This window comes from Jaculus jaculus, chromosome 4 (genome assembly GCF_020740685.1).
Source record: "Jaculus jaculus isolate mJacJac1 chromosome 4, mJacJac1.mat.Y.cur, whole genome shotgun sequence".
NCBI lineage: Eukaryota > Metazoa > Chordata > Mammalia > Rodentia > Dipodidae > Jaculus > Jaculus jaculus.
In genome coordinates this window covers 142,458,186-142,483,869 of record NC_059105.1, presented here as the reverse complement: position 1 = coordinate 142,483,869, position 25,684 = coordinate 142,458,186, and positions in this window count along the sequence as shown.

Genomic DNA, 25,684 nt, shown 5'->3' with positions numbered 1-25,684 from the left:
AGTTTAACCTATTGGCAATATGTGTGAACTACATAAATATTATACTTAATTAATTGGAATTAGACTTGCTTATAAATTCATAATTTGAATTTTTTTCAAAACTATCTATTTTAAATATTTGTATTTATTTATTTGAAAGCAGAAGGAGAGAGACAGAGAGGGAGACAGAGTGAGACCAACAGATAAAATGGCTATGCCAGGACCTCCAGCCATTGCAAACAAACTCTAGATGCATAAGCCACTTTGTGCATGTGGCTTTATGTGGGTACTGGGGACTCCAACCCAGGTCATTAGGCTTTGAAAACAAGGGCCTTAAACAATGAGAAATCTCTTTTATTGGAGGCATGTTATTTGGGGCAGGCTTTGGGGTTTTGCAGTCAGCTCTTCCTTGCCAGAGACGCCATCTGCTATAGAAGAAAAAGGTCTAGATTCTGCTCATGCCATGCTTTTTCCTGCCATCATGAAGCTTCTCTTCAGCACTATAAGCCAAAACAAAACCTTTCCTCCCATCAGCTGCATTTTTTCTGGTGTTTTGTACCAGCAACATGAAAGTAATTACAACAACCATAGTCCTTCTCTTTTATCTTTTGACTTCTGAACTTGATGCTAGTTTTGCTTCAAAAACACAGAAAAGATACTCTAATGTAAATGATATATCAAACATCAATGTGGAAACCAAAATTTTAATATGTGATACAATGTGCATTGCCACACTTAAATGTACTAAACACTTAAAATTAAATACAATGTTAAAAAAACATCTAAAAGAAATTCTGATTTTCAATTATTGAATTTTAAACTATACAAGTTCTACTGTTGTTGAAGTTGTAAAATGAATTCTATTTTCAACATCATGGAGTAATGATTTGACTTTTCTGAATTGTCAGTAGTAACAGGGTTTTCCCTCTATAGATTTTTTTTTAATGGTTGGTCTGGGAAAATTGCTCAGTGGTTAAAGGCACTTGCTTGCAAAGCCTGTAAGCTCAGGTTTGATTCTGCAGTACTCACATAAAGACAGATGCAGAAAGTGTGTCTGGAGTTCCTTGCAGTGTGTATGTCATTTTAGTCTATATTAATAACTACCATGCTTTCATTCACATCATATCTACTGGAGATTCCACAAAATATTTCAATCAATTTCTAAGAAATTCAATATTACAGATGTACTATACTTGTATTTGTTATTTTTGTAAAGTATTTGACAGATGACTTTATAAGCTGGTTCTATTTGTTTACTTTTTACAAACTTTCAGAGTAGTACATGACATTTTTCTGTCTAAATCATTAATATACTTGAGCTCTCAAGTACATCTTATAAATAATTTATTTGGCTTTTAAAATATTTAAGCATAAAAACACATTATAAATATTCTTATATATAACAAAAGTGAACCACAGACCATTATTACAATCACAAAAGTTAATATAGCAATTTACTATACCATTCAATAATTTCCTTAATTCATTATCACATAATAACTGTGACCAGATATGGTATACAAAGTAGCTTAATAACTTACAATGAAACAAGTTAGAATCAACACTAACTGAAGATTTATTATATAATCTGCCTTGACATATTATAATTGTCCAAAATGACACTTTTCTTAGAAAACTAAGAAAAAATAAGTGTCAAAGAAGAATATAATGTTATAAGGTCCCATGATTAAGACTGTAAACAAACTTTCTCAGATAGCCAAATCGTTTCATTAATGAAGTGAGTAGTTATTATTTAATTGTAACAAGAGCCTGACTTCATATTGCACTCACTAAAGATTCACACTATTACATCTTCAGATCTATAAAGCCAAATTATGGTCCTGGAAAAAAAAAAAAGAACCTTAAACATACTTAGACAGTAGCTTAAGGTCAAATAGTCAAATAACTACTAAATGTATGAGAAATGGGGGCTATTCAATCTTTATTACATTAGATTCCTATAAATAATTAACAAAGCTTGCTCATTTTGTATTTGCTTAAAGTGTAATGCTGAAAGGTATATTTATAAGATAAAAAAATATTTATTTTAGTCATAAAAAGAAATTTCTCATAAAAGATTTTCTCACCTGAAGGAATAAAAACGACTTGCTTTTCAGTCTTGAAACTTTCAGTCTTTAATCTTTGTGTGTTTCAGGGCTCTGTGTGGAATATGTTCTCTTACTGATGAATCTGAACTGTCATTTTTTAAGAACTATACAGTCTGAGTGATCTTGCCTATCCTTTACCATTGGTCCAAGCATAAATATATTGCTGCATTTCTCACAGAAGTTGTTTTGCCGAATTTCTCTCCAACCTCCACCTAAAAACAGTGAAAAAGGTCTACTGGATTCATTTAAATGTGATACCCCCTATGTAAAGTAAGGATAGATTTGACTGCCCAGAGGGGAAATCTGTATACAGAACTAAGAGCTTTCATTTGGGTTAACCTCTACTATTTTAAATCCTATCATCCTTGTTTGCTGGCTAGTTAGGAATGATTCTTGCAATACTGGACATGGTGCCTTAGTTTTCCTTTGACACTTTTCTTTAAGGTTGTGGTAAATGTGCCCAAAACTTCTGTGTACTCTCTAGCACTGGCACATTTCTTAATGGGGAGACATTGGTTTCATTTCTATCTCCAAAAACTGATGCTCACCTCACATTTCAAAATGTGTTCTTGTTTGGAATGGGATCTTTGCAGAGATGCTTAGGTGAACGTAACATCTGGCTAGATGATATCTAATGACTGACATCTTTAGTAGAAGATTATTCAAAGTTTAAAAACTACAATCAAGAGCAGAAGGTATTAAATAAATATAGATTATGATTACTATTTGTTTTAAGTATATAATTTTATGCAAGTAGTTAATAGAAATATTTTTGAACATTTGACCATAGTCAATACTGATAGATCCTTTAATCTAATTTATAAGAGAAACCCTTGGTAAAACTGTTAATTGACACTGGGAAACGAATGACTTTATAATGCCCTTGCTTTGAAAAAAAAAAAAAAAAAAAAAGCTTAGTTATGGGCTGGAGGAATGGCTTAGTGGTTAAGTGATTGCCTGTGAAGGATCCCGGTTCAAGGCTTGATTCCCCAGGACCCACGTTAGCAAGATGCACAAGGGGCACATGCATCTGGAGTTCATTTTCAGTGGCTGGAAGCACTGTCATGCCCATTCTCTCTTTCTCTCTCTCTCCCTCTCCCCCCCCCCCCCGTCACTCTCAAATAAATAAATAAAATGAACAAAATAAATTTAAATGCTTAATTATAGAGAGCCATTTTTTGTCTTTCATGCAGTTTCCATAATTGGCCAAGCACATATTGTCAGTATTAGAAAGATTGTCTAGGGCTTTCTGAATTCCAGGCAAAAGCTCTACTATGTACATCTAAACCTGCTTTCTGAGTGACATATTCCTTCATGAAAATATAAAATGTTTAATGAACAAAATTCCATTCTTAAAGATTTTAAGTAAACTTGTTGATCTTCATTTTGTCTCATTATGTCCATCCAACAATTAGTAAGAGAGAAATCCTATCCTCCTCATGTCACTGTTTTGTGTGTTGCTTCTCATTAGTAAAAGAAGGATCATATGTCCTTACCTCCACTTAAAAGAGAAGTAAAATTATAGAGAAAAAAATAATTGAATAATGTTATTATTTTTGTTTAAAATCTAGGATAACTCATATTTTAACACAACATTATAATATTGATACTAATATGGGCTCTTTTTTATTCTTTTCATCTTTTTCCAATTTTAACACAATGTGAGTACTTGAGAATGGGTAATATTTTATGATTCAGAAAATAAAATTAAAAAGGGTAGGAGAAAGAGGCAGGAGAAAGGAAGGGAGGAAGGGCAGGAGGGGACAAGAAGAGAAGGAAGGGGAGGAAAGAGACAGAAATACAGGAAAGTGGCTAAGAATCAACTATGTTTATTGGGAGAGTGTTGACCTCACATGCTCCAGGGCCTGATTCAGTCTCCAAAATAACATAAATAAGGGGTGTTGATCCACGCCTTTAATCACAGCAATCCAGATGTGGAGGAAGGAGGATCAGAACCTCAGTGCCATTCTCTGCTATATAGGGAAATCTGAGGCCAACCAGGTGTGTGTGTGTGTGTGTGTGTGTGTGTGTGTGTGAAAGAGAGAGAGAGAGAAAGAGAGAGAGAGAGAGAGAGAGAGAGAGAGAGAAAGAGGGAGAGAGGGAGAGGGAGAGGGAGAGGGAGAGAGGGAGAGAGAGGGGGAGAGAGGCCTTCAAAGAAACTTAGAGTAGTTTGGGGCTACCATAAATTATTTAGGAGAGCAGATATGAGGGGCACATATGAGGCTATAAGAAAAGAAAATGTTGGGCTGGAGAGATGGCTTAGCGGCTAAATGCTTGCCTGTGAAGCCTAAGGACCCGGGTTTGAGGCTTGGTTCCCCAGGTCCCACGTTAGCCAGATGCACAAGGGGGTGCACGTGTCTGGAGTTCGTTTGCAGAGGCTGGAACCCCTGGTGTGCCCATTCTTTCTCTCCCTCTATCTGTCTTTCTCTCTGTGTCTGTTGCTCTCAAATAAATAAATAAATAATTTAAAAAAAAAGAAAAGAAAATAAGATAAATCAAATGATTGTTCAAGGTTTCTTCCTCATGAGCAGATACCTATCAGGAATAGAAATCACTTTTATTATTTATTACATAATATCTTTTGTCCCACTGATACTTGTACTCCCAAACATTCTATTTTAAAATTAACTTCCCTTTTCCAAAACTTTAAAATAAGCAGACCTTTGAATTCAATTTCTACAGTAATCAAAGAAGAATTTATAAATATAAATGAAGCATGAGATATTAAAGATGACACCATGCCACTTGCTCATCATGCAAATGTCCTTAGATTTCTCTTTTATTTTAATTATTTTATTTATCTTTTCATTAAGTAGAAGCTTTGTATAGGCACATCATATGTTGGTACCATCATTTCCCTCCTCCCCGATCCCACTCCAATGAGGACTCTCATTAGTGGTATTGCTGGTATTAGCCATGGTCTTGTACATTATGAGTTGTGAGAGTAGCAATCAGTCACAGGTGGAGGAGCAATGCCTCTGGACATTCTGCCCCACGCTGTGGCTCCTACATTCTTTCTGCCCACTGTTCCCCATAATTCCCTGAGTCTTGGTGGGTGTGCCTTAAATCTACTTGAGTGTTTTGCTCTCAGTGGCTTTTGGATTTCTGCTTTGGTGCATTTTGGGTATCCTCAGTGTTTGTCTATGTCACACCATGGAAGCAGCACTCTTGCTCATCTGGCTAATTCCACAGTTTCAGCTGTGGCTTGGCTGAAGCAAGAGGGTGCTTCATCTCCTGTCAGGAAGTCAGCATTTCTTAGACCAAGGTTTCATATACTTCCACATTCCTCCCTCAAAAGCCCAAAAGCTACACATTCAGGTTTCTATGGTAAGGATATCACTTCTCAGTAACAATATTACTTTCACAGTCAGGTTCACATTGATGGCAGAAAATACCCAACTGTGGTCAGTTTGTGGGGGAAAGAGTTTATTTTAGCTTACAGACATGAGGGTAAGCTCCAAGATGGTCAAAGAAAAATGATGGCATGAGCAGAGGGTGGATGTTACCTCCTGGCCAACGTCAAGTGGACAACAGCACCTGTAGTGTGTGCCATACAATGGCAAGGGAAATCTGGCTATAATGTCCATACGCCTGCTCCCAACAATACACCACCTCCAGGAGGATGCAATTCCCAAATTGCCACCAGTTTGGAACCAAACATTCAGAACACATAAGTTTATGTAGAATACCTAAAGCCAACCATGACAATAGGTCTTTCACAGCTTTGGTTAGTGTTATTCCAAAGTATTTAATTTGTGTTTGGTGTGTGTGGGGGGGAGTAGATATTAAAAATGGAACTGCCTTGCTATTTACTTTCTCTGTATATTTGTCTTATGCAAATGGGAAGGCTACTGATTTTTGTTTGTTGATTTTGTATTCTGCCACTTTGCTGAAGGAATTTGTCATCTTGAGAATTTTTATAGTCTTTAAGGTCATTTATGTATAGGATCATGCCATCTGCAAATAAGGATAGCTTGACTTCTTCCTTTCCACTTTGTATACCGTTTATATCTTTCTCTTGTCTTATTGCTGAGGCCAAGACTTCTAACACTATATTGAAGAACAGTGGTAAAAGGGAGTACACTGTCTTGTTCATGATCTTAATTGGAACTCCTTGAGTCTTTGCCCACTAAGTATGATTTGGGTTTTAGGTGCTTGTATATAGTCTTTAATATGTTGAGATATAAACCATCCATACCTGTTCTGTCTATCATGTGAATCCTGAAGAGATGTTTAGTTTGGTCAAAGGCTTTCTCTTTGCGTCTATTGAAACGATCATATGGTTCTTATGTTTAAGATTAATTATGTGGTATATTATGTTAGTCCATTTATGTAGGTTGAAAGATTCCTGCATCCCTGGGATGAAGCCTGCTTGATTGAGGTGGATAGTACTTTTGATGGTGTCTTGAATTTAGTTTGCAAAGATTTTGTTCAGGATTTTTTGATTCTAAGTTCATCAGATATATAGGCCTATAGTTTTCTGTTTTTGTTATATTTCTGCCTGATTTTGTTATTAGGGTGATGATCGATTCATAAGAGGAGTTGGGGATTATTACCTTTTCTCTGATTTTGTGGGGAAAAAAAAAACTTAAGAAAAAGTGTTTTCACTTCTCTGAGAAAGGCTTGGTATAATTTGGCTGAGAGTCCATTAGGTCCTGGACTTTTCCTTTTGGGGAAGTTTTTGGTTGTTATTTTCAATCTTGATGGATATAATAGGTTTGTTCAGGAGATATATCTGTTCTTAATTTAGTTGTGATATGTGATGAGAAATTCATCCATTTATTCCAGATTATCCAGTTTTATGGAGTATAGGTTTTAGAAATTTGTCATGATGTATCTTCTAATTTCATTGATGTCTATTGTAACCTTTCCCTTTGGATTTCTTATTTTGTTAATTTGAGACTTCTCTGTTTTTTCTTTTGATAAGTTGGCCAGGGTTTTGTCAATCTTGTTTATTTCTTCAAAGAACCATTTCTTTGTTTCATTGATTTTCTTATTTTTCAGCTCATTAATTTCTGCTGTTAATTATTTCTTTCCATGTGAAACTCTTAGGGTTGGATGATTCTTGTTTTCCAACCCATTTAAGTGGATGGTTAGGTTATTAATTTGTGACCACCTTGTCTATGTAATGAAGGCATTTAGTGTTATAATCTTTCTCCTTAGAATTGCCTTCTTGTGTCCCTAAGTTTTAATGTGTTATGTTTGCATTACCATTCAGGTCAAGGAGTTTTATAATTTCCTTTTTGTTTTTTTCTATTATCCACTCATTGTTTAATGGTGTGTTGTTCAGTTTGTAGAATCTTGTGCAATTTCTGTTTTTCTATTGCTAAAATCTAGCTGTAAAGTATTGTGGTCTGATATGATGAAGGAAGTTATATTTCTTTGTCTGAATTTATGGAAGCTTGCTTTATGGCCTAATGCATGGTCTATTATGAAGTAGTTCCTTGGGCTGCTGGGGAAAATGTGAATTCTGTAGAATTGGGGTATAATATTCTGTAGATATCTTCTAGGTCTAACTAAGCTATGTTATTTTTAAGATCTATTATTTACTTTTGATTTTCTGCTTGGACCATCTGTCTAATGATGATAGTGGGGTATTGAAGTGCCCTACTGTGGTGGTATTGGGATTTATTTCTGATTTGTTGTCAAGTAAGTTTTCCTTAATAAAATGTGGTATACCAGTGTTTGATGACTATAGACTTATGATTATGATGTCTTATATTGGAAATTTCCTTGAAAAGTAAAAAGTGGTCTTCTTTGTTCTGTTTAATTACATTTGGTTTGAAGTCTATTCTGTCAGTTATTAGTATTGCTACACCCATTGGTTTCCTATTTCCATTTGCTTGGGAAATCATTCTCCATCCTTTCACCCTAAGGATGTTTCTGTCTTTAATGGTGAGGTAGATTTTTTAGCAGCAGCAGATTGAAGTGTCCATTTTTCTGACCCACCCTGTTTACTTGTATCTTTTTATGGATGAATTAATTATATTAAAATTGAGAGTTATAATTGTGAGGTTTGATTTAATCCTTGCCATACTGGAAGTTTATGGGGTTTGGTGCTTTGAACATGTTCATACCTGCTCTAGTTTTATTTATTGTGTTCATCTTCTTACAGGTTCTTGAGTTTGGTAGTGCTGGTGCTCAGGGAAGCTACACTGCTGTAGAAGGAAGGACCCAGCCTCTCATACTGTGTGTACCTGCCTAGTGAGTTCATTGACTCTTTGAGTGCTATGAGGCATAGAGGAAAGCCAATTGCCAGACTTCCCTACCTGCCTGAATTCAGCCACTTGAGTTAGGCACCAGCCCACCCCAGACTGTAGTTGTGCCCTAACTGTGCCTGAGAGCAAAAGGAAATGGAAGATGCCTGAATATACACCCCGTGATGACTCAGTTGCAGTATGTTAGGAATAGCTAGTGTTGCCACCTCCCCTTCTTGTCTGATTTCACCACCCACCGCCCTGAGGTCTAGTGTGGTAATGAGTCTGTCACCTTGACTGGAAGTCTCCAGATATCTCATATTTAATTCAGTATGTTAATTCTGTCCTTTCCTAATTTTTTAGTAATGCTATATGGCACAAGGGACCAAGGTAGCAGAAGCCTTCTAACTTTCAAAATTGCTCTACTGTGCAAATAATTAAGTACCATCATTGTTAGAAAGATAGTAAAATCAAGCTCATGACTAGCACCTGCTTGATATGTGATAAAAATAACATAGTTATTAATTTAATGTGGCATATTTTATATGCATTACATTTTGTTAAGTATTTTGGCTTATTTTAACCTTTGCAGTGTAGAGCTTACTTCCGTGTTAGGTCCTGCTGACATTTTCAGTATTTCACTCTAGGAAACAGCAGCAGCTTTGCTGAATGGCTGCTATCCTTCTGGTACAGATGTTGACTCATCTGGAGTGAATGAACTATAAGAAGGAGAATTGGGATTTTAATTTACTGAACAGGGAGGCAAATTATGTAATTAGCTGATAAGCAGTTAAGCAGAACTATAACAGAGGGAATCATGTAGGGTATCACATAAGACTTACACATATTTCTCTGACACAAGCACTAAACTTAAGAATTCTATAGCTTGAAATATCTTTCCTGGAAAATTAAAAAAAAAATGTTAAGCTTTAGTTTTACTATAATTTGCCTTTTGATATCTGTTTTCCCCTTTTAACTAGTTTATGTTCCTAAGTTGCTATTAAAAAAAGAAAACAAAAAATTCATAAAGCTATTATATATAATACACTAAAAGCACCTCAACCAGGACTAGATTTTATGTGCAGACAGCACATTTTATGAGAGTTTTACAATCAACTGGGTAGAAGCTAAAATAGTGACTGGATTCATTGCTTGAAGAATTATACCCTATTTCCTGAATATGGGTTTCAGAGCACATGTGTGAAAAAGCACCTAGTAAATTTTAATTTTCTGAATTATTACATTCTATATTTACCTGGACAAGAAGCTTTAATATTAAAGTGAGGGAGATATATAAATATATTTTCATATTAAAAGTTAACAAAGAAATACTACAAATAAATGCTCTATTTTCTAGAAAAGGTATATATATATATATATATATATATATATGTATATGACTTAGCAATGCTTAACATTTTAAAATACTTGAATTTCATTTTGATTGTATTTGAAAGTGTAGAATGAATTTCCATGTTTCACTTTCAATGAAGCTTGTTGGAGTTGGTTATTTGGCATTATTGGGTAAAATACTCCATTATTAAATAAAAGGTACAGTGTGATGGAAGATAGACACTGAAAAGGACTCCCTCTGTATTTCAGAATTCACATCAATGTTTCCTGAAGAACCACTGAGGTTCGGCAAAGAGTTCAGGAGAGACTTGTACACTCATTGTGATGCTATTTTTATTTATCCCTACCTGACTCCCAGAGATGACAAAATGATGAGAAATACAATTGCTTTGGAGCTCAGTGTCACAAAATTCTGACCCACAGAGCTGAGGTCTTAGGTCCTAATGTGTGTGTGTGTGTGTGTGTGTGTGTGTGTGTGTGTGTGTTATTAAGCAGTACTTAGAGCAATGGTTATTTTCTAAATCAATGACAATAAGTGCAGAAAACTCATGATGGCGATTAATTTTGATTTTATACAGCAGATGTTTTCTCAGTGCCAAATAAACCTGTTCAATTTACCCCATGTCTTAATGTACCCTATCTATTATTTACATGTGAGCACATGCACTACTGAGAAAAGAAGTAGCAAGGGCATGGCAGGGATACATCAAGACAGCTGGTGAGGTGATTGCTTACAAAATCAAAATTCTTGGCTGCAACTCAAGATGGAAAATAATTTAGAAACACGAGACCTTTCCTGCTTTCTTTTCTTTCCTTTTCTTCTTTTTTTCTTGTATTTAAGGCAATAAAATCCCCAGTCATCAAAATAGGCAAAGGATATTTTCTCATCAAACATTTTGGGTGTTATTAGATAATAAAATTAATATATATTTCATTATTCTAGATGTTCTAAAGATAACATGCATTACCAATAACTTTATATCACTTTTACAAATTTAATTTTAATAAATGGAGGAGAATATTTACCTTTCAATATGATGTACAAATTTACAAATGGATTTGTGGGTCTTAATTTGATATTAACTAATATATGAATGCTACCCTAGAATTTAGAATGTACAAATTAGAAACATCCAATCAGGTAGAAGTAATTTCAAATACAGCAATATATTTTATAAGTAAAATGTCCTTGAAGGAATTATGGAAGGTAAATTCAAAGATAATACTCTGGCCTAATGATTTCTGTTTTTTTTTTCTTTTTATTGCAAGCTATATTTTCTACCAGCTCCCAAGTGCCTCAACACTCCCTCAACTTCAGGTTAAAATGCCTTTTCATTATCCTAGAATTTAAAGCAAATACAAGTACAAATTGGGAGGAAAAAAGTGCATTAAGCTTGTGTTTCTTTAGTATCTTGAATTTAATTAAGGTCTAATAACATTCATGAAGCCTACTATATATGGAGTCCTGTTTCCCCTTTGTGAATGGTAAGGTAGAAATATTTCAACCTGGTGTTAGATGCTGATCATTCTACCTGCAAATTGGAAGTTTTGTTTTTCTTATCTTTAAAAGAAGCTGCTCCTTTCATAATGGAAAACAAGGCATTGAGCAAAAGGAATGTGGAACATTTAAATTAGGATGGGATGGAGACCATCTAGTACTGTGAGGAGAAAGCAGCCCTGATTTAATGGTGCATTAAACTTGTCCTTGATGTGTCCTAGGCCTGGATATGGAGGAAGTGAGAAGCTGGATCAACTCAAAATAGCCCGAAATGAGGAAAACTGCAAGGCCATTTGAAACCTATCATTTAAAGCTTTGCCCGGTGTTAATTCTGTTGTTATAGTAGAGATTTTGGTTAACATAATCTCTCTATAAAACATTATTGCTATTAAATGAGACTCATAATTTTAGTCAAAATAAGATTGAAAATAGTCAGCAATAGTACATGTATATGTTTATGTAAATTGAATGTCATTAAATTCTTTAGATACTTTTTATGGCAGAAACCATTTGTCTTATCATTAACTTTTAACCTATATGTACTAACTTTCCACTAAGAAAGAATATACATTTATCTTTGACTTTTGACACTGAAATTACTTTGTTAGAAGAGACATAATAATGCACCTCACTTTTCAATTTGTTTTACTTCAATTAGAAGCTATGGACATTACATCATCTTTGAGCAGATGGACTATCTTGTCTAACAAAAGAATTCAATTAAATATACATAATTATCAAACATTTCTAAAAAATGGTGATTTTCAAAATATATATGGTCCTTTGAATTAGAAAAAAGTATGTTTTCTTATGGGGTTCTGTGAATATTTTATGCACTAAAACTGTATTACTTTTTGCTCTTCAGTGTTGACTATAGCACATAAATTTTCAAACCATGTTTGAATGTGACACAATTTATATCTTTTTAAGTGGTCATTATTAATATTAATATTATCATTATTATTATTTGCTGCTGTTGAATCAGAGGGCCTGGCAGCTGTGAATCTGGAAAAAATTGGGCATGATGAACCAAAACAATATTTCTGGGCAGGCTTCAGTCACCTTTTCTGCTAATTTATATTCCTCAGAAGCTTCTAGTAGAATGCAGGAAGTATTCAACAAATGGGTATTCTGTAAGGAAATTACAACTATTTTTCTTCTGGTAAGTTATAAGAACTGGAGACATAAAGTTTACAGTTGTCAATGATCACCTTTTATTTTTTCTTTTAACAAATTTCTACAGTGCAGCTCTGGGTAGTTCTTATGTCTTCAGTACGTCACTTTACGACCCAGGATTCATTTTAATCTAATTTTTTTGAACTTTTATGTTCAAAGGTATGCTCTACTTCATTGGTAAGAATTAGGAGGAAATATTACCTTCACCTTCAAGTTTCACATTTATAAATAGAAACCGTTTCTGTATAATATTATGTAGGATTTCATTTTATAAATTCACTCTTAGAATATTAGAAACATGAAAATATTAAGTATCTTTTTATTAAATTCATCAATGTTGACACGTTACAATATAGGGAAGAAAGAAAAAGACATTTGGCATTAGGGAAAATTATAAGCTAATATTTTATTATTCATATTTTAACTTTTTAGCTACTAGATTTTTTCATGTTTCCTTTAGAGAAGTTTCAACTCCCTTGCTTTGTTGGATTAGGTTTTGGTTAGCTTTGCAGTTGTCGAATTGTGACAGCTTACGTTACGTTTTGTCCATGGCTCTGTCATCATGTGTATGCGTTGCAAATACTTCCATTCTGTGTACTGTGTTTTTACTTTACTTACTGTTTTTTTGGGGGGAGGGTTAGTTTTGGTGTCTTTTTTTCAGCTATTTATAAGGTTTTTAGGTTAGTGAAGTCTCATTGCTCTACTTTTCCATTGTCTGTATATCTTGCTGTATTCCAAGAGTTGTTGGCAAAAATTAATGGCACAGAAATTCATTCTCATTTTCACTCCAACAATGCCCAGTCCAGCCTATTGCTGAACATATTGATCTACACTGAATTAATTCCTTTTTGTTTATGGTATGAGATAGGGAGCATGGTCCCTTATTCATGTAAATATTCAATATTTCCATCACCATTTATTGAACAGATTGTTGTTTGCATATTTTGAATTCCTGGTACCTCATCAAAGATCAATTGACTATAAAATTCTGGAATTATTTCTAGCTCTCTATTTTGCAATTTAAGTCTCTTTGATTTTATGCTATATCATGAAGTTTTGACACTATTCATTTTTACTACTACATTTTGAAATCTAGTATGATGTACAAATTTACTATTTGTATTTAAAATTGAACTGGCTATTTGGGGTCTTTTGCATTTCTCTGTTAATTTAAATGTTCCAAATTATTTTCTGTAAACATTTTCAGGGGATTATGATAAGAATTAAATTAAATCTATGTAAAATTAAATTGAAATTAAAATTAAATTAGAGGCTCTGTAGGTCAAAATAGGTTTGTGACCATTATAACAACATTAAGTGTCTTAACATAAGACAATCCTTGCTTTCCACATATGTGCTATTTCTTTTTCAGATTTTCAAGGGCTTTTATTTTTAATTTTTAATTTTTATTTTTTTTATTAACAGCTTCTATACTTACAGACAATAAACTGTGATAGTTCCCTTTCCTCCCCACTTTCCCATTCACAACTCAGCTCTCTATCATATCCCCTCCCTCTCTCCATTAGTCCCTCTTTTAATTTAATATTAACATCCTTTTTTCCTATAATGATGGTCTTGTGTAGGCATTGCTAGGCATTGCAAGGTCATGGATATCAAGGCCAATTTCTTTTTCTTTTTCTTTTTGTTTATTTTTATTTATTTGAGAGCGACAGAGAGAGAAGAGGCAGATAGAGAGAATGGGCACACCAAGGCCTCCAGCCACTGCAAAAGAACTCCTGACATGTATGCCCCCTTGTGCATCTTGTTAACATGGATCCTGGGGAATTGAGACTCCAACCGGGCTCCTTAGGCTTCACAGGCAAGTGCTGAACCGCTAAGCCATCTCTCCAGCCCTCAAGGCCAATTCTGTCTGGACAGTCGCATGGGAAGGAGTGGTACCCTTCCTTTGGATCTTACATTCTTTTCACCACCATTTCTGCAATTGGTCCTGAGCCTTGGAGGATATGATAAAGACATTTCAGTGCTGGGCCCTCTTCTTCTGTCCAATCTTCTCAGCACTATGTTGCCTTTTTGCTCATCCCAGTAGTCATTGCCTTCTGAAAAGAGAAGTTTTTCTAACCAGAAGTGAAAGTAGCATTAATATATGAATATGAGCAATTAATGTAGTGCTTTTAGGGCAGTTTGGTGAGAATAATATTTACATTTATCCCAACAAGAGCAGGATTTATAACCCAAAGGCTCATGGCCTCTCCTGCCATAGGCTTTTGATTAGGTTTTCGGTACCAGGCATGTATTCCCTCCCATAGAGTGTGCCTCCAGTCCAATTAGAGAGCAGATGGTTCCTCCAGAGCAGACTTGCCACTATTGCACTAATTTGGACATTTTGCCTGTCTGGAAACACTTGAGACTTCTAGTGCCCACTTTTCTGTGTGTTTGTCGTTTGGTTGGCTGGTTTTGTGTTCACCACTGATGACTCTGTCTCCCATAGGGCTGCGGGAAGTGCAGCTCTTACCAACCTTCAGTTGGCTGCTCTACAGGGAGAAGGTTTTCTGCTCAGCACCAGCTTGATTTCTCAGTGACTTTGCCACTCAGGCAAGTGAAGTCTTCAGCAATAGGGTCTTGCCATCTGTTTCTCAAGGAAAACCAAGGGCCTTGGCAATAACCTGCAATGTTTTGGAGGCAAAAGTTACCTCTCTGGCCAGCAAGTCATTGGAAGGCATCCCATCCCTGGCACTGAAAACTTCCTAGTAACAATCTATGGCTTCTGGATGTATTATTATTCAAAAAAGAAGGTCTTCACATGCCTTCTTCAGAATATTTTGAATTTTGATTCACCCTCTCCCCAACCTTCTTTTACACAATCTCTTCCCCTGGCCTCATTTAGGCCTTTCCCCTCCCTTTAATCTGTTCTTCTACTTACAAGTATACAATACCAGCCTGTTAAGTCCTTCCTTCTACTCTCTCACTTATAGCCTTTTTCTAGCTTACTGGCTTCTGCTATCAATTTTTGGTTCCAGCTCACACACGTCTATACATTTGTAGCTAGGATCCACATATGATATAAAACATGTGACACTTGTCTTTCTGGGCCTGGGTTACTTCACTTAATATAATCCTTTCCAGATCCATCTATTTCCCTGCAAATTTCATAATTTCATTTTTCTTTACTGCTGAATAGAACTACATTGTGTAAATGTGCCACATCTTTATTATCCATTCATCTGAGGAGGGACATCTAGGCTGGTTCCAATTCCTAGCTATCGTGACTAGAGCAGAAATAAACATAGTTTTGCAAGTATCTCTAAGGTAGTGAGAAGAGCCATTAGGGTATATGCCTAGGAGTGCTATAGCTGGATTTTCTGGTAAATCTGTTTAGTTGTCTCAAGAACCTCCACACTGATTTCCATAATGGCTGTACCAGATTACATTCCCACCAAGGGTTCCCCTTTACCTGCATCCCTGTCAACATTTATTGTCATTTCTTTTCTTGATGGTAGCCATTCTGACAGGAGTGAGATGGAATCTCAAAGCAGTTTTCATTTGAAATTTCCTGATGACTAAGGTTGTAAAACAATTTTTTAAATGTTTATATACCATCTGTATTTCTTCTGATGAGAACTTTATATTTAATTCCATAATCCATTATTTAATTGAGTTGTTTGATTTCTTATTGTTCTGTTTTGGGAGTTATTTATATATTCTGCATATTATTCCTCTGTCAGATGTGTAACTGGCAAAGATTTTCTCCCATTCTGTAGGTTGTCTCTTTGCTCTATTCATAGTGTTCTTTGGAGTACAAAAGCTTTGTAATTTCCTGGGATCCCAGTGGTTTAGTGGTGGTTTTATTTCCTGAGCAATTGGGGTTATTTCTAGAAAATCATTGCAGATGGTAATATGTTTAAGAGTTTCCCCTACCTTTGCCTCTAGCAATTTCAGAATTTTAGGTCTGGTATTAAAGTCCCTGATGTACTTGTACTTGAGGCTTATACATGGAGAAAGACAAGGATTTGTTTGCATCCTTCTACATATAGGTATCCAGTTTTCCTAGCACCACTTGTTGAAGTGGCTATGTTTTTTCCAATGATTATTTTGGGCATTTTTGTCAAAAATCAGATGGCTGTAGCTGCCTGGATTAACATCTGGCCCCTTTATTCTGTTCTATTGATCTATATGTCTGTCGTTGTGCTATACCATGCCAGTTTTGTTACTATAGCTTTGTAATATAGCTTAAAATCAGGTATATTGATCCTGCCTGCCTTGTTTTTGTTGCTCAAAATTGTTTTGATTATTCAAGGGTTTTTGTGCTTCCAAATGAATTTTAGGATTGTTTGCTCTACTTCTATAAAGAATGCCATTTGAATTTTAATGGGGATTGCATTAAATGTGTAGATTGCATTTGGTAAGATTGACATTTTCACAATACTCATTCTTCCAATCCAAGAACATGGGTTGTCTTTGCATTTCCTTGTGTATTCTGCAATTTCTAGCTTGAGTGTTTTAAAGTTCTCATTGTAGAGATCCTTCACTTCCCTGGTTGAGTTTATTTTCTTTTTTTTGGTTTTTCAAGGTAGGGTCTCACTCTGGCCCAGGCTGACCTGGAATTCACTATGGAGTCTCAGGGTGGCCTCGAACTCATGGTGATCCTCCTATCTCTGCCTCCTGATGCTGGGATTAAAGGCGTGCACCACCACGCCCAGCCTGGTTAAGTTTATTCCAAGGTACTCTATTTTATTTTATTTTTTTGAGGCAAGTGTTAATGAGAAAGATTCTCTGATTCCATCTTCTAAATGTTTGTTGTTAGTATATAGGAAAGCTACTGATTTCTGTGCATATATTTTGCATCCTGCTATGTTGCTAAAAGCGTACATAGCACTATCAGTTTTTTGGTAGTGTCTTTAGGGTACTTTATGTATAGAATCATATTGTCTGCAAATAATGATTATTTGATCTCCTCCTTCCCAATTTGTATCAATTAATGAGTGTCTCTTGCCTTATTGCTATAGCTAAGATTTCCAGTACTACATTAAATAAAGGTGAGGACAGTGGACACCCTTGTTTTATTCCTGGATTTGGTGGAAAAGTTTTGAGTTTTTCCACTTTTATTATTATGTTGGCTGTAGGTTTGTCATAAAAAATCTTTTACAATGTTGAGCTATGTTCTGTCTATTCCCATTTTCTGTAAACTTTTACCATGAAAGGATGTTGGTTTTTGTCAAATGCCGTTTCTGCATCTATTGAGATGATCACGTAATTTTTGTCCTTTGGGTCAGTTACATAATATATTACATTTATCACTTTGCATATGTTGAACCATCCCTGGGATAAAATGAACTTTGTTGAGGTGAATAATCTTTCAGATATATTCTTGTATTCTGTTTGCCAATATTTTGTTCAGAATTTACCCATCTATGTTCATGAGGGAGATTGGTCTGTAATTTTCTTTTTTCTTTTTTTGTTTGTTTTGTTTTGTTATAACTGTTTGGATATCCATACTTGTTATATGTCTATTTAAATGTCTCATTTCATCTTGATTTAGGTCATAAGAATTAAGAAAATCATCTATTTCTTTAACATTTTCAAACTTAGAGGTATATATATATTCTCAAAATATGTCCTTATGATTTTCTGAATTTCTTTGTTATCTATTGTAATGGTACCTTTTTCAGCTCTAATTTTATTAAATTTTGTCTCTCTCTTTCTTCTGGCCCAATTTGCTAATGGTTTATCAATCTTGTTTATCCTTTCAAAGAACCAACTCTTTGTTTCATTGATTCTTTGTTTTTGTTTTTGTTTTCTTTTTCATTAATTTCTGCCCTAATCTTTATTATTTCTTCCTATCTACTGATTTTTGGTTTGCCTTGTTCTTCTTTATCCAAGGCCTAATGGAGAAGCATTAAATTGTTTATTTGTGAGCTCCCTAATTTCTTAATATAGTCACTTAGAGCTATAAATTTCCCTCTTAAGGCTGCCTTCATTGTGTCCAAAAGGTTTTGGCATGTTGTAGTCTCATCATCATTTTCTATGGATTCTATGAATTTATTTATTTCCTTCTTGATTTCTTCAATGACCCATTCATCATTTGATAGTATACTGTTTAGTCTCCATGAATTTCTGTATGCTCTGTAGTTTTTCTTGTTGCTGATATTCAGGTTAATCTGATTGTGGTCAAATAGAGTATAAGTGATTATTTCAATTTTCCTGTATTTGTGGAGATTTGCTTTGCATCCTAATATATGGTCTATTTTAGAGAATGTTCCATGTTCTGGTCAGAAAAATATATATTCTGCAGCATATTGATGGAATGTTCTATAGATGTCTCTTGGGTCCATTTGTTCAATGACATCATTTAATCCAGATGTCTCTCCATTTATTTTTTTCTGGGATGACCTATCAATTGATGGGAGAGGGGTGTTGAAGTCACCCTCTACAATTGTGTTTGGTATTATCTGTGGCCTTAAGTCTAATAGTATTTGATGAAATTGGGAGCCCCCGTGTTAGGTGCATATATGTTTAGGATTGTAATGTCCTCCTTTTGGAGAATTCCTTTAATCAGTATAAAATGTTCTTCTTTATCTTTTCCTCACTAATGTTGGTTTGGGGTGGCTTCCAATCTCACCAATGCTAAGTGCTGACCTCAATCCTTCCATGTTGTGCTGTGGAGCTGGCGTTCTTATCAGATGTGCTGGATGCGCTGCCACCAGGGACTGAATGCAGGAGGTTCATGGTTCTGATGGTTGGGATATGGGAGAGTGTGGAAAACCTGGAGTTGCTCATACAATCCTACCTGTTTCCCTTTCAGTAGCTCCTTAATTGATATTAGCTGTCTTTCCTCCAGATTTCTTGACTTTGCAAGGAAGCTGATGAGGTGGGAAAATCCCCTTGTTTTGTCTCTGCTGTTGCTGTTTGATGCCCCTGGCAGGCAGTCCCAAGCAGGTGCACAGATCATGTGGATTGGTGGGCTGCAAGCACTTCAGTGGGATCCTGCCTGTTTCTCTCCTTTCTGGTATATCTTTGTCTCTCCTGCTTCTCTGCTGTGACTAAGAATAACCTATACTCCTTCACTTCTCAGAAGAAGAATGTATTTTGCTGTGGTTTTGCTTAAATCCCTCCTTAGGCTGGTTTGGTGTGTCTCCTATGCTACCATCTTACCCTGATGTGATGTGCACTTTTTTAAATGAATGTATAAAAGACGTTTCAAGCATACTTGAAAATACTAATATTACTTAAACTCAAATTATAATAAATAAGTATTATTTTTAGTATTACAACATATTTTTCTATACTTAGTTTTGGTAAATTTAATATTTGTAGGTTATTAACTATGAAAAATGTTATATTTTTCTCAAATGCCAAAAATTAATGAGAACATTGAAATATGATTTTTAGAAAAAATTCAATGGAATAAATATATGTCAGCATCCCTCCCACCAAAAAATAACTGACTGCTGCTCCCACAAAGTATAACCCACAAACCCATAGGGAATACCTGCAGCCCCACTGTAAAAGGTCCTCAGTGGAATTGGTGCAGGGATGAGGGAAAGGAGGGTATCAACACAACGATCCATACAAAGCATGTTAATAATAATAATAATAATAATAATAATAATACTAAAAGAAAAAAATGTGATCTTGAAAGGAATTTGTAGGAATAGTAACTTATGGTGACCATAGAGATAAAGTATGGTTTTAAATGGGCTTACATAATATAAAATAATACCATGATCTATTATAATGGGTTAACATGAATATTACATGACAGAAATAGAGAATAAAGCAGGTTATTTTATGCCAACATCAAAAAATAAAATATATCATCAAATATAGTTTCTAATAATTCCAATTGAATAAAAGAATTTTTGGCATTATTTAAGATTTCAGCCAAAGACCAGGCATGGTGGCACACTCCTTTAATCCCAGCACTGGGGAGACAGAGGTATTAGGATCACCATGAGTTTGAGGCCACCATGAGATGACATAGTGAATTTCAGATAAGCCTGAGCTAAAGTGAGACCCTACCTCTAAAATAAAAACAAACAAACAAAAAATTTCAGCCAAAATTCTACATATTGTTATTATTTAATAATGTTCATTTAGAAATTAATATAAATATTTCAATAATATACTGATTTTAATTATATATAATAATGTTATATAATTCTGTTACTAATGATATTAAATTTAATAATAAACCTTAAGGATATTGATTTGGGGCTGGAGAGATGGCTTAGTAGTTAAGGTGCTTGCTTGCAAAGCAGAAAAACCCAGGTTAAATTCCCCAGAGCACACGTAAGCCAGATGCACAGGGTATTACATGCATGTGACATTTATTTGCATTGGCTAGAGGCCCTGGAATGCCTATTCTCTCTCTTAAATAAATAAATAAAACATTTATTTTTCTGTGACTAATTAGTTACAGACATCATTTTGTCTATGTGTATTATTTCATGACCTTATGTTAACATTAATTTAACACTGCTAACCAAATATTTTTAAAAGGCATCATAATTTTCCTTTATTAGTAAAATTTTTGAAAGCTTAATTATCCTTAAAATGTACTAAATTATAATCTCTACTTTTGTTAGGTGATTTACATAAAAGTTATGAGTAAGTTTATTTTCACATTATTCTAGTCACCATCATAAACATATTAATTTATGTATATTTTTGTTGCATATCTAGATGAATAACCAAACTATTTAATATATTAAGTACAAGTAACTTATTAAGGGAGTGTATTTATCATTAAAGGATCAAAGAAAATGGAATTTTATTTGTCATGTAAATATATAACTGCTAGTATGTTAACATTTTTAGTAAAAGCAAAAATAGTATACTGTATGAAATAATTTAAGAAATTAACATTAATATTATAGGTTGTGCCACTCTTTGTATCTCTTCAAGATTGTATACTTTATTCTTGGGGCAGTAAATTGCTCTTATAGTTTTTGAAGTTCATGAGAACAAATATCATGGAGAAGAAAAAATTAGAGTAGTAAGGAAAAAAATTAGAATAATAAGGAGAGTTAATTTCTTTTATCCTTTTTTCCTTATATTATTCTTAAAATATATAAGTAAATAGAAAAATAAACCTGTCAAACCTAAGTTATAACATTAATTCCATTAGCTTTCCCTAGAAGGGCAAGAAATTTACTGACATAAAAAAATAGGAACAGAACCAGAGATAGTTTAATCCCAGAACTTGGGAGGCAGAGGTAGGAGGATCACCATGAGTTTGAGGCCACCCTGAGATTCCAGTCAGCATCAGCCTGAACTAGAGTGAAATCCTACTTCAAAAAAAAGAAAGAAAGAAAGAGGGGTGAGGAGATGGCTTAACGGTAAAGGCACTTGCCTACAAAGCCAAAGGACCTAGATTCAATTCCCCAGGACTCACATAAGCCAGACACACAAGGTGGTACATGCATCTGGAGTTTGTTTGCAGTGACTGGGGGCCCTGGCATGCCCATTCTCTCTATCTCTCACTCTCTGCTTCTCTTTCTCTTTATTCTCTCAAATAAATAAATAAAAATGTTAGAAGAAAGAAAGAAAAGAAAAGAAAAGAAAAGAAAAGAAAAGAAAAGAAAAAGAAAAGTAACAGTCTGAAAAATATAGTTCAAACATATATAAAGTTGAACTCATGGAGGAACATTCCTTGCATAACAAAATGAAAATTGCTTTTGCTCATATCCTTATTTCATTCTATATTTTTGTGATATATGATGAATGAGTAAAGGAGTGAAAGAAATAGTCAGATATGTTTTGTACCTCTTATAATGAAATACCAATCAAATTTATGTCTCTAGCTCAGGCAGCTCTTGTCAGCTTTAATTATATGTAAAACTACTTTACATCTACACTCAGATAACTCACAGACACTTTACATTTATTATGTAAAAAAACGTAATTCTTAATCTGTTTCCCAAAATACATTCTTCACTCAAATGTTCCTTTCTTTCTAACTAAGTTGATGTAAGTCAACATTTAAATAAAATGAATGATTCTTGGTAAGGGCTATGAAGTCACCAGTATAGGAAGGCACATGAAGGTATGGACACTGGCATAGATTGTGTGGAAGCTAGTATTTGTTGCATGAACAAAGAAATAAATAAGTGGCATTTCAACGTGTATTTTCAAATCTCAAATCAAATATAAAATTCCCTTTCAATATTTCTTTTTTAAAATTTTTGTTTATTTTTATTTATTTATTTGAGAGTGACAGAGAGAGAAAGAGAGAGAGAGAGAGAGAGAGAGAGAGAGAGAATGAGAGAATGGGCACACCAGAGCCTCCAGCCACTGCAAAGGAACTCCAGACGAGTACGCCCCCTTGTGCATCTGGCTAACGTGGGTCCTGGGGAATCAAGCCTGGAACTGGGGCACTTACGCTTCACAGGCAAGTGCTTAACCACTAAGCCATCTCTCCAGCCCGAATATTTCTTTTAATAATGTAGCAATTTCATGGTGTTCCACATTCAATATTGTATTGTTTATATGTATATACTTCACAGTATCTTCCTAATATCAACTACTTCATTTTAACACCAAGTTTAAATGCCCAGTCACAATTTGGTTTAACAACTGTATTTTAAAATATGAGAGGTACTTTGTGTATTAAATCAGTTTCTACTGTATTCAATTGACATATATTTAAAATTATAATCAACATAGGACAACCAAAAGGGGAAAATAGAAATAGACTTTGGCCAGTTTCATTAGATTAATAGTTTATTGGGTCTTGCTAGCAATTTAGGATTGATGTGGTTTGAAAGCAAAAGCATGGCCCCCTACAGTATTGAGGTATTTTTCATTCAGATTAAGCTTCCTACTTAGTTTTCAGCAAGTGGAGCACTCCTGGAAGAGGTATACCACTTGGGGTGGGTTAGAACTTGTGTCCAGCATTTCTATGTATGTACAAGGACTGTCTATGCTTGCTGAGGCTGGTTTCTATCTGTTGTGAATGTGTGATGGAGGGGGCCACCTTCCTCCACCACAGTGAAAATTTCCCTGAATCCTCGAAACCTGAAATAACCCCTTTCTTCGCCTAACCTGATCTGGATGTGTGTTTGTGCAAACAATAAAAAAGTAACTGTAATAGAGATTATTATTTTTTCAATCTTGTTGCTGGAATAAAGACCCCCACCAAAAGCAGCATATGGGAGCAAAGGTCTTTATTTTGAATTATAGTCTTCAGGGGGAAGAGTCATAATGACAAGGAACATAGAATGAGCAGAGGCTGGACATTGCCTGTGACACAGCAAGTGAAGAACAGAAGCAGGAAAATGAACCAAGTTCAGGCAAGGGGAAACTGGCTATAAAACCCATATTCCTGCCCCCAAACCACATGACTCCAGAAAGCCTCTACATTCAAAATTAGCATCAACTAGAAACCAGGCATTAAGGACACATGACTTTATGGGGAATATCTGATTCAAACCACCACATTCTACCCCTCGCCCAATAAAATCATAACTGTCCATGATTTAAAATACAATGCATTCAGTTTTATTTTAAGCCTATAAAACCAAATCATGTTATGGCACAGAGTAAACATTCACACTGTGAAAGATGAAATTTCAAGGGAAGTTTGAACCAAAACTGCAATATCTAAACAACCAAACAAGCATCAAATCCTGTAGCCTCAAGTCTGACATCTGTAACCACAGATTAAGTCTTTTTGGTTTGGATTGCAGCCTCCCTAGCCAGGAAAATCACAACCCAGGAAGATCTCCATACTGATCTGACAGTGGTCCTTGAAAGCTATCTGCATTTTGGCATCTTCACTACAACCCAAGGCTCATCCTCAGTGATTCATGGGGCATCCACACAAGGACTCCAACAATCATGCGTACTGGTCATTTTCACTTCGTGAACAGGTAATTACAGAAAAAATTAAGAGCATGTTAAGAATTAGCCCCATGGAACCTCTCATTCTGACTAACATTCTACAATAAAGTACGAAGAGAGACAGACTAGACAGAAGATGAAAAAGCTTAACCTTATAACCATGGATCCAGTTGGTAAATCCAAGATCCAGAATTGGGTAAGCTATTGGCCAGAGAGGCCCATGCGGACCCCAAAACAATGTAGGTTATTTCCAAAACACTTGATTACCTGCCAGAGCTAAAAGGTAAGACCCCATTGCGGAAGACACCACAGGTTGCAATTACAGCACATTGGAATACCATGTTGTAACATAAAGGCAAACTATCTCCCTCCTGACTTTCACTCACAGTGCTAGGAGCCCTACTGGCACGCTTGAGGGCAGTGGTCACCAAGAGCACGAATAAGTTTGGGACCCAGCAGATATGAAATCAACCAGCAAGACAATTAGTACACACTTATGTAATAGTGGCACAGAGCCTCTACAGGTAGCACACTGATCTGATTGGACATGAGGCCTGCTAAATGGGAGGGAACTCAAATCTGGTAATAGAAACCAAGTCAAAATCCCATGATCAGGAAAGAGTGGGCTGGCACACAGAAATTGTCCTAATTAACTTTGTATACTCCCTTTAACCCAAAGTACTCTCATCTTGCTTGGAGAATTTGTTTAATTTTATAGATGGCAGAGAAAATGGAGGAGAGCCTAGACCCATCAATAGGACAAGGAGATATCCAACTGCCCACAATGAGACTATCCACCTCCATCACTTCTGCTAGGGTCCAGAAGAAATTGCAGAGGAAGCTATGTCATGAATTCTACTCTTACTGCTAGCCTGGAAACAAAACACTATTAAAACAGAAATCCAGAAGCTACAAAGATTTCATATTAAGTCAAGTCAACAGACCCATGGCTCAAGGAACATTGAAGAAGAGGGAGTGGGAATATTGTAAAAGCCACAGAGTTACTTAGAAACTTTTGTAATTTTTTTTATATGAAATAGTTGGCCAGACTTGATTTACAATGCTTACCCATTATACCTTTACAGATTGTATACTTTGTTGATTTTGGAACCTCTCTGAAAAACATTTCTGAAAGTTAAAACTATGTTTCTTAACATAGGTTAGGACTTTATTATAATACTTATTAATTTCCTGAGAAACTGAGTATTGAGTACTTTTGAATCTAAAGTCAGTACTGAGGACTTCTGAATCTAAGCATAAGAAAACTTTAGGCTATAGTTCCTATTAACAGTTCCATAGAACCACAGAGAGATAAAGTAAACTTTAAAACAGGAATAGCAAATGAGGGTCCCTGCTTCTCCACATCCTTGCCAGCATTTATTTTCATTTCACCTTTTGATGTTGGCTATCCTTATTGGGGTAAGGTGGAATCACATAGTTGTTTTAATTTGCATTTCTCTGATGATTAGGGATGATGACCATTTTCTTAAGTGTGTGTTTGCCATTTGTATCCTTCCTTTGTGAATTGCCTGTTTAACTCTGTACCCCATTTTGTGAGTGGGGTATTTGTCTTC